The following is a 16,241-nucleotide window of genomic DNA, read 5'->3' on the forward strand; positions in this document are numbered from 1 at the left end:
GAACTCGAATAATGCGAGAAGAAATAAAAAAATTGAGATGCAAAATCTGGATAAAACCACATGTGGCCCTTTCTTAATAAGCATGAAAAACCTTTGGCGCAGAAAATTAAAGAGGCATAGTCCTTAGTCGATATCACTATTTGACTGAGGTTTTAGAATGTTGGACTTAATTTCTTGAAATTTTAGATATTAGTCAATTTTCACAAAGAGCTTAATATTATTTATTTTGAAAATTATTTTCAAGTTACATATTCTTGTGAAAAATACACCATAGTTATTGAAATTTAATGTTCAAATCAAAAGGACATTTTAAATTACAAAAGGAGATAAAGTCGAATGTAGATTGATTCTAGTATGGGGTAAAGTATATAACAACAACAACAACAACAATAATAATAATAATAATTTAATACCGAAGCTTAATTTCATACTAGTTTGACCTCAATTTACAAATTGTTGGGAGCAACAATGTCGTTATTAAGCACATCGGTTGGATCGCTTAAATGATCAATCAAACGTCATAAAAGACATAGCTTCCTCAATTATTTTTAGATGTGATGGTAAGTGTGATTCTTCAAGTGGTATCAAAGCGAGGGTTCTGGATTCGAGTCACAGGAGTGTGATGTTGAGGGTGTGATTGTCAGGGAGCAACAATGCCGTTTTTAAACCTATGGTTTGGGCCACTTAAATGATGGTGGAATGTCATTTAATTAATCTTCTTTTATTCGAAGCCAGTTGACTTTAAGGTGAGCTGGTTAAAGACCAATCCCATACATATATATTAGTTGAGAGTTGGGATACTTGATCAATCCATTATTCCTCAAAGGTTTGCTATCTGTTACTAATGTTTCAAGGTTATGTGACAATTTTATCAAGGTTTGTGGGCTTATTAGTTCTTCAGGTACCTTCTCTTTACAAATCGATTTTTGGGTTGGGTTTGCTTGTAACGGAATATACTATAAACCTTTTGATGAAATTCTGATGAACATTTCATTTTCTCCTGTAATTATCTGGTGCAAAACTAATATGTGTAGATTGCTCGGAAATGAAAGAAGTACCAATAGTCCTAAATAGCTAAAAATATAATCAGATAATATGTTGTTGCATATTGTCTGTGTGTACATTTTCCTGACTTACTGCATAGTAGAGTCCCAATTTAATGTTTGCTATAGGGAATGCATAAGATGATCTGATATTTTTGTACAATTTCTAGTTGGAAATTAAGCAAAATCTTTAGATATAGAGGATTATAGCCCTTTAGACTGTGTCTAAAATGATGTTAATGTCTAAGCAAGCTTATTCTTTTGTGTAGTAATGTTAAGTATTTTGATACCAAATACAAATTTGGGACTATGATGATTAGTCGAGATGATTTAAATTCAAAGGGTTAATTAGAAACCTATTATTGAATAACATAATAACGTCGACCCAAGAATGCAATTAGTAACCCAAGGTATCAAGATGGACAGAGAATCTCACGTTTGGAACAAGGGAAAAATTCAAAAGTAAAAGTTTAAGTATCACACATTTCAAAATCAAGAAAACAAGTTTCAAACTTCAAAAGTTCTATCTTTATTAAAATTCATTTGTGATTTAATTAATTAGTTAGTTATTTTATTAATTAAATATATTAAGGTCACAAATCTATGTAATTTAGTTACAAATTAACAATTGAGTTAGTCACATATCAAAATTTGTATATATAACAAATTATTTTATGGTCACAATTCAAAAATTTTATACGTCACAATTTGTTCATCAGTTACAAGTCCAAAATTTATAAGTTTCGATTTATTAATTAGTCACAAATCACAAATATAATAAATTATGACTTATTATACAGTCACAAATTATCAAATTATTGGTCACAAATTAATAATTTTTTAAGTCACATTATTTTTTGGTCACAATTTATCGTTTTCATTTGTCACATATTGTTTATTGATCACAGATTAACCAATTTAATGGTTACAGTCAACCAAATCATTTATAACCATCGCCAACACTTGTGACCACTATCTCACTCACCACCATCCCCACCTTACCCCATCCCACCACAACCGCTGCAAGCCATTACCATTGCTGTCGCGACTATCGTAACCAACATACCCACCTCCACCACAGCCACCACTAGATCCAACATACCCTCCGCCAACAAAGCCACCATCATCCAAACACCATGACCACGAGCACCACCACCACCTGTAACCATCGCACCAAATCGTTAACATCATCACCACCACTACCACCCAAACTCCACTTAAACTACTGTGACATCTAAAACCACCATCTTTACCATCGCCGAACACCACCACCACTACCTGGCAACCATCGCACACAACACAGTACAACACCGCACCGACATCACACCACAATTGAACAACACAGAAACCCTTCAACCACCAAAATTAGAAAAAAAAAAGATTTAGGACAAAGCAATGAGAAGGAACACACAACAGACCCACAGCAACAAACGGGAGATCATGCAACGATCTCGTTGGCGATGATTTCGGGCAATGGAACCTAGCAACGGCAAGTTCACAGTAGCCTCAGCATTGTCGTTTGAGGCAACTGCTAACAACAAAGCACTACAGCGACGTTGTCATGAAGGCATATTAGTGTCGCTTGGGGAAGTCCTTTGGTGGCACTTTCTTGTCTTCTGACGGGATTGGGGAGAAAATTATTGTTAGAGAATGAAAGGAGAAAAGGAGAAGGAAGATGCTAAATAGAGAAAAAAATGTAGAGAGGGAAAAAATAAGGGAGATATTAGGTTTGAAAATGAAATGTGGAATATGTAGATTAAATATAATTTAATTTAATTAAGGATACAGTTATTAATGTTTATTTAATTAATTAATATGTTAAAAAAATCTCTGATTTTTGAATAGTTAAACTTCCAACCCGATTTTTAGAATGTCGAATTTTTAAAGTAGAGTGTGATGTAATTTCCACTTGGAGTAATGAGCTCGACGCATTTGTTTCTTGGCCAGCCCAAATGATTGCTTAGCCTATAGGATTCTATATATTGTTGGGTCTTTTGGCACCTTATGAGACATATATACACAAAAGGCTTATTGTTGTGAAATAGCGACTGTCGCCATCTTTTTCATGTTCTGCCTATACTTTTGCCGTAGTTACCATGACCGTTCCCTTCCCTTTCTCTTATCAACAACTGACACAAACATTGCAATGTGTACCGACACATTCTGTGGTGCGACCCTTCTCATTGATTTTTGCCCATGTGCGACTGCTTTGTTCGGCAGATCCTTGTGATATTCATTTGGGCAATTTCTTCGTGGGTTTTGTGAGATTTTTGGTTCAATCAAGTGTAGTGTTTCCTTGTGATCTTGGATTGATAAATTTGATCTTCGTACCCTACGTATTGCTGCAATTTCAAATTAAGTAGGGAAGTTTGGTATTTTGCTTATTTTTACGTTAATTCATTATCGATCCTTAATTGATTAGAAACTTACTTTATATTTGCTAATTTACATGTGAATACGAGAGAATAAGTGAAAAGGAAAAAAAAATTAGTTAAAACGTTATTGAGCCATTTATAACAGCATTTACTATTTCGGGTTACGAACTCTCAAATTCACTTCAAATATAGGTAAAAAATATTTTATTTAATTCTCATGTGGATAATAAAGTAATGCGAACACGAGATTAGTTAAAATGGCATTAAGTTGCTTTAGCAAGCGACATGTCGTTTTATCGTTAATTTTAATTGGGCATGAAAAGTGAGAATGGAAGTAGGATTTATGTTTGAAGAATTTGGTGAATTTTAATTTTAATTTAGACATTTCAAATGAAGGATACCAAGACTTTAACACATGATAAAATAGAGTAAATGCTCTATTTTACCAAACATTATTGAGTGTAGGCTATTTTACCAAAGATCATTATTGATTAGTCTTTTAAAGCAAATTTCCTTTCCATAAATCTCTTGACTCAACCACAAGCTCAAAACATAAAAGATCTAAAGATCAAACATCGAAAATTAAATCATTTACCAACAATCCTTCAGAGTTCTAAAGTTCGAGAAAGGCAGCTAGAGTTCCGGTTGGTGAAGGATGAGGTTCGTTCTTGGTGATGCATGAGGAGGGACAAAGGTCCAAAGTTGTTGGAAAATGCTGGAGGCACAATCAATTAGATGTTTCGGTGATTTACAAGTTGGGTGATTAGCATCTACTAAGATTTAGTTGTGTCCAGGTCAACTGTGAGTTAAATTTTTTTAGTGGATCTGTTTGGCAAAGTTTGTCCAGAGATTCTTTTTTATTCCGTGAAGAGTTATTCAAGGGATTTTCTTTGGTTGCCATATTTGGTGTTGATTTTACTTTTACTCTTTGATTTATATAGCATGATTGACAATTATGGTTTAATTTGATTAAACTCAATCATTATTGTTTGTTAATTTTAATCTCGTATTCTACACATCTTCACCCCCCCATAGACGACCTCTTGTTAAAATATTTTATTTTACCCTGCTTTGTTTATCCAATATGGAACGATTAAAAGTATAACTTAACCTTATAGGCTTTGCAGAAGCCATTTTTCTGTCATAAGAACAGGTAGGAGAAACCTTTCAATTACTTCAATGAAAATCTTTGCTTAATTTCTTAACAAATATGAATTTTGTTGGTTATTCCATTAAAATTGAGCTTATTATGCGATTGCAGATTAAAATTGGAATAGACGATGAAATTATTACTCAAATTTTGAAAGTTTACACTTGAAAACTTATAATCTAATAAATTAAAATCATATAGAAAGGATTTTTGTTATAATACGAAAACGGATGCAAATTCTACATTTTGTAACGATTGAACAAGAAAATGCTTGAATTAAATCCTGAGCTATGATGTAAACGTTGAATTGAATTTCATAGGCATTGGTCGATGAGTGAAACCGTTACCAACAACCAAGTCCAAAAGGTCGACCCGAAAACAACATGGACCATTGGAAGTAGCTTAAAGAATTAATACTACTCATGGCCCATATATATTACCTCTTAGATGACTTAGAATCTAGGCCCATTTAATCTTTTTATTGGTCCAACTAAAGTTTAACTTAGCCTATACATATGTTGCTTTTTCCCTAGCCATTAATGTGTGATTTGTGTTTGAGAAAGAGAGAAAATTTGTGCCATTGGAGAAGAAAATATTGGCTGCCTTTGTGTTCCAAAACCGATGATTAACTTTGTGTTGTTGGTCTCCTTTTGAGCCTCCTTCTTCCATTACTTTTCTTCTTTCCTTTGTAGCTTACAAATTAAAACCATAATCTTGTTCTCTGTGGTTGAGATGGAGAAGCAACCAACGTAAAGAAACATAACATGAAACTGAGCTTGGAAATATATTTTGAAGACCCTTGAAGCGAGCTTCCACGACAATTGGTATCAGAGTTTCAAAGTAGTGGATTTGGCTCTAAAAATGGACCAGAAAATCAATAGAATCGAAGCAAAAAATAAATCAATAAACTTTCCAAAAAATTGCCTAAAAATTGATTTCGTTTTCATGATTTTCAACCAACCCAAAAGGAGTTTGACGAAACAAAAACCACCAACTTGATGTGCAGGCGGAGACGCACTAGGGTGGCCAACGGTGCATGCGATAACACATGAAGCTAACGCGCAGAAGCTATTGGTGGCGCTTGAGTGGGGCCTACGACGGTTTCAAATAGTGGTCTCTCCAGGCTATTTGTTCTTGTCATTTTGTTTTGAAGTTGCAGTGTTGTCAATTTTATATTTCAAGTTATATAGTGGAATCTAAACAGATTTATCCTTTGTGTGTTCAGGATTCGATCGTAGTTATTTGATTTTTACAACTATTGGGAATAGTGGTGGCTCTAAAGTGGTAAATATGCATCCCTTGTTATTTATAGACATTTAGACGTCGTCTACTTGGTATCGTATTCTTTGCTTTTTTATTATTGTAGTTAAAACTATTGTTTATGATAGTCATTTATTTTTTGCATTAAAAGTCATCGTATGAAGTGACATTAGGATTGAGGGTACCGTGAAGGGGTAATCATTGGTTGTTACTAGACCTAGAAATTATTTGTCTTGAATTCTTTGCGAATTTGTTGTTAATTAAATTTTTCATTATTAGAATTGTACGTAACCTTTTGAAAGTTCCGTTTGACTATTCAGTGTGAATTGTATCTGTACTTTTCTTGTAGCCATTTTCAGTTGCATTTTGTGTTTTGTGCATTTTTTGGTAAAATTACAACACATTTTGAGTTGTGTTTTTCTAATGGGAAAAAACATGATTTTTTTAATTTTGCAAAATGAATTTTTTTTTAAAAACTTTTGATGGAAAATGTAAGTTTAAGGCAAGTGTGAAAAATAATATGTGTTTTAATTGTGGTAAATTTGGACATGGAGAAATAAATTGTCCTAAGAATGATAAGGAGAAAGATGAGGTAAATGTGACTTTAGGTTGAGTGATGACAGTAGTGAGGTTTATTGAGAATACAGCAAATTACTGCATGTGGATCCGTATGTAATCATTTCAGTATGTGTGTGATTGCGTAATTCTGTTGCTTGATTATATGACATTTCAATGTTTTTGATATGTATATTTGCATGAATTTGAGAGCAATTTGATTACTTAACGTAATTATTCATAGTTGGTTGGGATGCATTAGCAGTAAATGTGTTGTATCTACTGGTGATTGGAGTATAGATGCCCAGAGGTACATTGAAGATATGTACCGAAAATGTGGAGTGTGACTTTTGGATCACAAATACAGATGTGATTAAACATGGGAATCCTTTATCTGTGAAGACTCTAATTAGACGGAGTATGAGTGAGATACTTCTATTACTTCTGTTAGGTGGAGACCCATTATCCATATAAATTGGGAGAAGTGGTATGGTGATAGAGAATTACCTCGTGAATTTAGGAACTATTATGGGTTAATAGTTAAATATAAGTTGAGTAATCAATCTAGTGAGCATAGTAGGCGATGAGAAGAGATATGTGTTCTTGAGATGTGAGAAAAACAGAATAAGATAGAATAAGTGTGGTGAGATATTTTCCTATGGTCATTTATGCATTTGTTGCATATGAGTTGGCCATTTGTTGATTAAGTTGGTGTTAATATGTTTTGTGTGAACGTGTTTTGAAGAGATTTGTGTATTATCCTATATTATATCTTCGTCACATATTTATTTGTTTTTGATTATTTATTGTTATTATCTACTTCTACTTAAGTATTCTTTGACCTTAGCCCTGATGAGTGACTACATAAAGCAAGTATGGTATGTATTTAGGATCTGAAATACGAGGTAAAGCTTGTGATCCCAATTTTATTGATTGCCTTAATTATGCAAATATTAACTTTGTATTTTGATTATTTGCAGGTTGATTAGGTATTAAAGTAGAGATTTGTTGGGGGGTTTTTATACCAAATGAATCTCGAGGTATGATGTAAAAGTCAAATTGAATTTTATAGGCATCTATCGATGAGTGAAATTGTTACCAACAACCAAGTCCAAAAGTTCGATACGAAAAAAACATGGACCGTTAAAAGTAGCTTAGGAAATTAATATTATTCACGACCTATAAATATTACTTCTTGAATGACTTTGAATCTAGATCCATTTAACCATTTTATTGGTATATATACATATATAGATGTATATATATATACACATGTATATGTATATGTACATACATATATACATGCCTACAAATCAATACCATAATCTTTTCTTTATGTGTGAAATTGAGAAGTAACCGAGCTAAATATTGATTGTGGGTTGGAACCGTTTGGATTGATTGTTTGATAGAGAAATATAACGTGAAATTAGCCCAAAGATCAACATTTCGAAGATTTTGGAGCGAGCTTCCACGATAGAAATTAATATGGTTTTTAATTATATTTAACATTATTTACCTGGTAGTATATTTTTTATAACGATTTTTTAGAAAGTCCATCTTGTATTTGTGTAATTTGCCCCCAATACTTTACCCCCTAATTTGGGCCTTGCTTGCATATATATGATCCAGGCTCTGATACAGAATATCAGTGTTGCATTGGACCTAATTAAGATTGATCTAGTTTGTCTATAAGGCTATCAAAACTTGTTGGGCTTATTGCTTACCACAACTAAAATATTTTAAAAATTGAAATGCAATATAAATTAATTAAATGCCATAAAAAGTTAAATGTACTGTTATATAATTATTTTAGTGATCATATGTGATAGTTTATGAGATTAAGTTTACATTTGTACTATTATTTAACTGTATAGATTATTTTCGTTTATAGATATTTAAATAATTCATTCTTTTCCCATTTAATAAAAATATGTTATATTGTGTTTGATTGAAAAATTTTCCATGCAAAATGATATTTTTCAACCGAAATCCAACTTTTGGAGTGTTTGATTGCTATTTTTTCATGAAAAATATTTTTCAACCTTTGAAAATATACATAGTTTTCTTTGTTTTTGATGAAAACATTTTTTTGGAGTAGGCAGGTTTTTGTTTCCTCAAAACAAAGAAAAGATTTTCTTTTCTAGTTAATATTTTTCATTTTTCATGCCAATTAAACATTGATTTCAGTATTTCTATTGCATTTTAGCTTGTATATAGATTTTAACGGATTTTAAATTTGGTATTTTGATAAGGGTTTTTATTAATTGTTGCTAAGGACGTAATAATTGACATTATTAAATATGAAAACAAAGTTAATATTTTAAAAGTATTTATATATCTGAAGCTCTAGTTATTATGACTATTATGTCCTATGTAACCCTAATTATTCTCTATAAATATAAGACTTTGATTTTTAACAAAATACAGAAGTTCATTGACTTTTCTCATTCTTCTCTCTTTCTCTTAATTCTTCAAAAATCTAGTAAATGTAGTAATTTTTTTATGCATAATTAAGTGTTACGTGTACCGAAATCAATTTTGGTAACATGTGATTTTTTGCACATATACATGATATGTCAAATATGAGCATCTCGATTTTTGTCCAATGGATTTCATATAGCTTCTATAATTTTCTCGATATCTACATGTATTCTTTTTGGTTTCTATAATACAAGCACATACATGCATCTCCTTAATCAATTGGTTGCTTATTAGTCATGTAAATACATGTTTGTGTGATGGAATATATTTTGCTCAATTGTTCCTTGATCAATTGGTTCAGCGCACTGTATATTGCTCAAAATAAATTTGCTCAATAATACATATTTAAATCATGCTTTAATTTGTTGAACAGCCACAATTAATCATGCTTTAAATTCTGTACAAATTTTCGGCTGTAGTTATGATATTTAATTATGCTTTAAATCAATATTTTTTCTTATATGCTTTCATGAATGCACTTTTTAGCCTCAACTCTAATAAAAAAGTTTTATATTCTTGTAAAAACTTCAAAGTGTATCTTGTAGTTTCCCCTAAAGTAACACAATAATTAATTAACGTTCAGAAATATTATTTACTTCTAAAGAGCATGCCATTAAAATTTAAATATTCCAAAAAAATATTAATATATCGCTCTTAAAAATGTAATAGTAAATACAACATGTTTCCAAAGTAACAAATATACCGAAAAATAAATATCTCATAGTATCTTGAAGAAGCACGTACCGCAAATATTAATATTTTGCTAGGAAACATATTCCTGAAGAATAAATATTTCTAAATAGTAATCTGGTGGTGTTCTTGACATATAACAATATTATTAATATTTTAATATTAATTGCTCCAGAATAGCTTGATTTACTGTAAGTGTTATGCCATAGATCCAATCGATTTAGATTGTAAATGCTTTTAATATGTTTAATGCATTTAATTTTGGCAAGATCTATTATTTATTTAAATTAATTTTGTGATAAATAATATTAAATAATAGAATCCGAAAATCCAAATTTAAGTGATTTGTTAATCACAAGGAGTTGTGATTGTGAGATACAAATTACGTATGATTGGATCTTGAATAAACCGTGGTCATAAGTAATAACGAGATACGGATATCGTTAATACAGTTAGACCATCACGTGTGACATTTCTTACTTGTGAAGTAAGTAGTTGATCTCACGAGCTAAAATGTGGTGATACTTAAATGAACACGTGGATATTTTGTTATAGAACAAAACATTGGAGACCCACTAAGAGATTGCACATGGATAACTATCTGAGTGTCAGTAGTTAATCTCTAACGTTCGGTAATGAAATTGGTCCTTTAACTTGAGGTCATCACAGTGCCTTGTATGAGGACAGTGATACTTTGACGGTGTTGGATGTTGCTCTGTCAAGGGCCGCCAATAACACATCGTTCGGGTATGTTAAGAACCATATGTAGGTTGTGAATAACCAACAGAGGATTCGTCACTCTTAGATAGTAAGAGATTGTGATATGCATTTCGTTCAATTAAGTCAATAACGAAATCCTTGACCAATGTATACATATAAGTCGAAAATGAGTTTTCGATTCATATTGACTTAATAGTAGGATGAAAGACATGGTTGATAATCGAGATTGACACACTTTTATATCTCGTAGTTGATCGGATCATATTAACAAAGGGATTATAATTTCATGGTAAACGAATAGTTTTGGTTTTGTCATACCACGTGACATTTCCCATCACATGTGTTGCCCTGATACATTGCTAGATGTCAATTTGGGACGGTGAGTGTGAATTTGTGATAAATTAAAAGGGTGCTTAATTTATCAATTTTGATTAGATCAAAATAATACTTCACGTCGTTAGACATCGTGGTCGGGAACCTAATGGGTCACACAAAAGAGAATTGGAAGATTGCAAATTGTCAATTGATTAATTTAACAATCGTTGGATAAATTAATTAATTGGATTTGTTATTTATATTCCCGAATTAATTAATTGGATTAATTAATTCACGCACCGAATTTAATTAAATGGATTAATTAAATATTGGATCGGACCGGACCGAGCCCGTTTGAGTTTATATAAATACATGGTTAGAGTTTGAAGTTCATAAGGTTTTCATTATTTTTGCTGGTACAAGAGGAAGAATCCTAACAGTTGCAGTCTATTTTCTGTATGGATTTCACTGGAAGCTAGACAATTGGACAGCTGTGGGAGGCAGATTTAAGTTGCTGGAAAGGAATAACACGAAGGAGTTTGCAAAATAAAAAAAAAATGTATGTTTCTTATCACAGTTCTTAACTAAATACAAAACTGAATTCTGAATAGGAATTGAAATTGTTTAATTCCTTTGTGCATATTTAAGTAAATTTCCAACAATTACAATTTCAATATTCTTTTCAGAAGAATATTGATTTATTTCCATGTAAAACTAGAAATTAAATTACTCTATTTCTTTACATGTCATTCTTTTGCATAAGTATTTATATATGGATATTCTAGTTAAATTTTACTTGCTACTGAAGAGTATAATTAATTATGATATAATGTAAATTACATCTTTACTCCTAAAAAGTAAATTCTTCTAATTTATTATACTAATATTTGACTTCTCTTAAAGAGTGTGAATTATCATTTTCAATATTCTAGAACAACATTGATATATTATTTTTGAAGAAGTAATAATAAAACACAACGTGTTCTGAAAGTAGCATATATTTTGAAGAATGTATCATTTTGAATTCATATTTCTCTCTGAAAGAAAACATATAACTATTGTCATGGAAACATTGATTAGTTTAACTACTTGAATGATATATGATTATATAATATTTAATCATACTCTTCAAAATTAAATAATTGAATTATATCTTATATTAAACCATAAATTCAATTTGACTTTGTTGTTATTCATAACCAGTTGGACCATAACTGAATTAATAATGATGTGAAATAAAAATTTTAAATGAATATTCAATGAAAAATCAAAAGATTCTTCAATCCAATGAAATCCCATATCATGTTTGTTCTCTTCTAACAAATTTTTTTATTAAACATTACTAACTAAATTAGGGACTGAATTCTCTATATTTCTAAAAATTAATCAAGATGATAAATGGGGACCATCATCCTCCACATTAACCATCTAGCTATTATTTATATCTAATAGATTTGATAAAAATACGAGATGAATGTATGGTGTTCGCAATTTGAAATTTGTGAAATTACTGCTCAAATTATGAGTATAATTTTTAGATTATACAATCAAGATAATGTATCTTATTAATGCTAGTAATCCCAAATCTCAACTTTTTAATAAGTGATAATTGAGATATCGATAAATGATTTAACACTATCATTTGTTAAACCCCTTTACTTAATTGAGAACAAAATACTTCCCATTTCTATTTAGGGAAAGATATTACACATGATGCCAACATTATAATTTTCTCTGTTATAATTGGTTTATGGTTAGAGCCAAAGTTTTTCATCTAATTATTTTGATAGTACATTGTATGTAAAATTGATCCACCAAATGTATTGATATGGAAATTAAAGAATACTGAGAATAAATGAGTAGTTTGAATTTTTATACAATATTTGAAGCCCAACGAGCGATATTTTATAAAGCGGTTTGTTAGATGTCTATTTGATTGAACAATTCTCTCAGCATTAGGGAGAAGAATTAAGAACCTGAAAATAATGTACAAAAGTATTATTATCTAAATGCTTGCAAAAGATAATTCAAACAAGAAGTTCAAAGAATAATTTATTTATAAGCATTTACTAACTAAAGAGATCAACAATATTTCGTAAACCATCTTTAAAAGCTCTAACTCAAATTAACATCCTAAAGGACAATTAGTTAATATTGTATTTGATAAATTTATAACACACCTGTAGTGTGATGATATTCATTTTTAATATAAAAATCATTAAACAAAAATGGAACAATTAACAAAGATGACATTATGGAGGAGACATATATATTCTTCATGAATATTTAGACATAATAAATTACAAAATCCTAGAAGAGTGTCATGTACCTAAAATAATGAAACTTGAGATATTTTAATAAGTGATATCATTATATAAAAGAAATAAAATTGAAAAGAAAAAGTTGTCAAAAACACTTTTGCACATGATATATTGCATTGTGTGCTAAATAGTGAGGAATCAAAATTAATTTATACTGCATTATATTATGAATAGCGAAAAATTGAAATAAATTCGTCGAAATACATCGATCGAAGTAATGATTGACCAAATAAAGTTATAACAAGACATATTCTATAGTGAATCTCCATAATATATAAGATATTTATTCTCAAAATAATACTCTTATATATATACTAATCTTGAAGAGATCAATAAGAGTTATTTTTTAAATCATTATGGAACTACAATTATCAAGGGTTTATAAAGTATTTCATATGAAAATGGTGTTATTTGAAGACTATACAAGATAACATGAGATATACTTTATCAAAAATTGCAATATTGAAGATATTGACATACAAAACATGGATTTCTTGATACAAAAATTTTCACTTAGGGCCTGTTTGATACCCTCCATGTTCCATACAAACGTTTTGTTTGATAGGCAAATTTTTTTATGGAACTAGTTTTCCACCCTAGCCCCTCGCCCCCATGTGACCCATTTGCTTGGTTTTTAAATAATTTGTTTTCTTTCGGTTTTGGTAGAAAAGTGTTTTCTAGCTTCATTCTCTCTCTCATTTTTTTTTAAATTTTCGGCAATGGAAACAAATTTTATCCACAATTGTAATAAATTATATCCCTTTAATTGATAATTTTCATAAAATATAAAGCCAAGCGAATACTAAAAGATCCAAATTTTCAACATTTTCAAATGAAAAATTATACCAATTAGACACATTAATTAACAACTCCCAATAACACAAGTTTTAGACAATTCAATTCCTTAAAGTTTGTTTTCTTTCCACCCAAATTTCATTCTTGTAATCAAACAGACCCTTATTGAAATCTTAGGAGTAGTTGTACTATTTTTTCTTCTATAAAGTTTTTTCCTAATACATTTTCTTGACAATGTTTTAATGATGCAACATTTTATTACTCTAAAATTTTTCTACTCTTTTTCGATTTTTGGTACTTTTATCCTAATGAGTTTATGCCGATAATGTTTTAATGAGATAGTTATTATATAAAAAAAATCATTCAGATGGGAGTGTTATAAATATAGTAGTATTTATGAATGACTTTTATATCCTTACGACCCTAGTCGTTATGACTTTTATATCTTCTGCACCATTGATTCTTCTATATAAATATGAGGTTTTGATTCTTAATAAAGCACACAAGTTTATTGACTTTTCACATATTCTCTTTTTTTTTTTCCTCTCTAATTTATAACAATTAAAATATTGTCTATTATTTATTTCTAGTCAACAAAAGTTTATTTATCCTTCTCTCTCAATTCATTTTTCCTTTAAAGGGCTCTTTAATTTCTAAACAAAAAACGAATCAACAAAAGATTAAACAAAAACAAGAAAAATAATAATGACAAATATTTTTATCCTATTTATAAGGTGTGAGATTAATCATTTTACCTTTCTTGGGCATTTTTGTTGTTTTTAACCACTCGCCTTAATTTGCGATATAGTCCATAACTCTACTAATATTTATTTTTATGTATAGCAATTGATATATCAAAAATTCCAAAATAGAAAATATAAAACCCAGCCGTATATATTTGTCTTAAACTATAGAGCTTTGGATACTTATCTACTATTGCATACATCACCAAGAGTTGTACCTTGAAACTATTGTAGACTTTCAAAGAAGGATCGAGTTACATAACTTGCGCGGGTGATCACATGGTCATAATACACACACATGGGGGTTGAGATTATTTTATTCATAGGAGACCCACGTTGACCATGTGAGGGTGGGTCTCCCAGAGTATCAACAGCGCAAGTCGTTTGGCTTTTTCCTTCAAAGAAACTAGATGATGGACTTGGTTTGGTCATTTTATTAAATACAAACCGAATGAAAATGACATGTAACTACATGCACCTGGAAAAAAAATAGAGAAATTCTATATCAAGATCAAGTCATTTTACACTAATCAATTACATCTACTTCTACTTGCATTACAACCAATCAGATTCAGTCCAAGATAAAATGAATATTAAAATCAGTCGAGCTTGATATCCACGTCATATACGATGAAAGATATGTTAAACTCAATTAAATCTGTCTATTGACCCCAGCAACGATCATCTATTTTACTTGTAGTTGTATTGTCAATTTCAATTAACTTTTTGTCTTTCTTTGCTTAATTTTTTGAAAAGTACCACTTACATTACCACTTTTACAATCTACTTATAGAATAATGCTATTTACAGTCATTTACTACTGTAGTCGTCCTATGTGGCATGCATGTGATTATTAGTGATTTGATATATGTGGCAAGAAAAAATTACCATATAAATGTATTAAATCACAAACCGCTATATAAAATATCATAGGGGGCGATTATCACAGCAAACATCTATGAATAGCATTACTCCTACTTATAAGATATTTACTTGACAGTAAGCTTTTTAAGCTTAGCTAAACACAACAATGCCCCTATGAAACGGTCCAAGTCGTGAGTAAACAATTTGTTTTCTAGAAGATGAAGACCAAAGCTCGTAAATGCATATAGTCTATGTCCTTGATGCAATGCAATTTAATACTGCAAATATCATGGAAACAAAAGTTGTGTTTTGCATAATTCAATGATTTATTTAAGTCAAATATTGTCGGTATAGTTGTAACATTTGGAGGAGAGACAGTGGGAGGTGGCGATTGCTCCATAATATTTTTGAAATTATATAGAAAATTTAAACTTTTTAAATATATATTGTGCTCCTAATAATTTTTTTATTATTTCTTTTACGTGAAAATTTTGACTCTATTACGTCACTTTTTTTTGGGGGGGAGCCCACCCTCTTAGGCCCAATAGCCTTTTTTTAAGGTTTTTTTTTTTTTTTTGGGTAAAAAACCAGTTTTTTATGTGTAAAATTTTTTTTTCGGCATAGTAGCCCGATTTGAAATTTTGTGGCCCAGTCTTGGATCCAATCCTGAATCCGCCCCTGGGTATGATGATATTTTTTTTTTATATGCATGTGCGTAGATATAGTTGGTAAAGTAGTATTGTTATAAATACTATTGCCACGTTACGAATAGCAATAACAATGCTATTGGGTGATCACTACGGAAATGACGTTAGAGGTCAGATATTATGCTATGCACATGCACACGATCACTTGTCTGATCATTACGAGTATGATGTTAGATGTCTGATCCTATGCTACAAACTTGCTCGTACCTAAACACATGCACA

Source organism: Olea europaea, chromosome 14 (assembly GCF_002742605.1).
Source record: "Olea europaea var. sylvestris chromosome 14, O_europaea_v1, whole genome shotgun sequence".
In the NCBI taxonomy this organism is placed as follows: Eukaryota; Viridiplantae; Streptophyta; class Magnoliopsida; order Lamiales; family Oleaceae; genus Olea; species Olea europaea.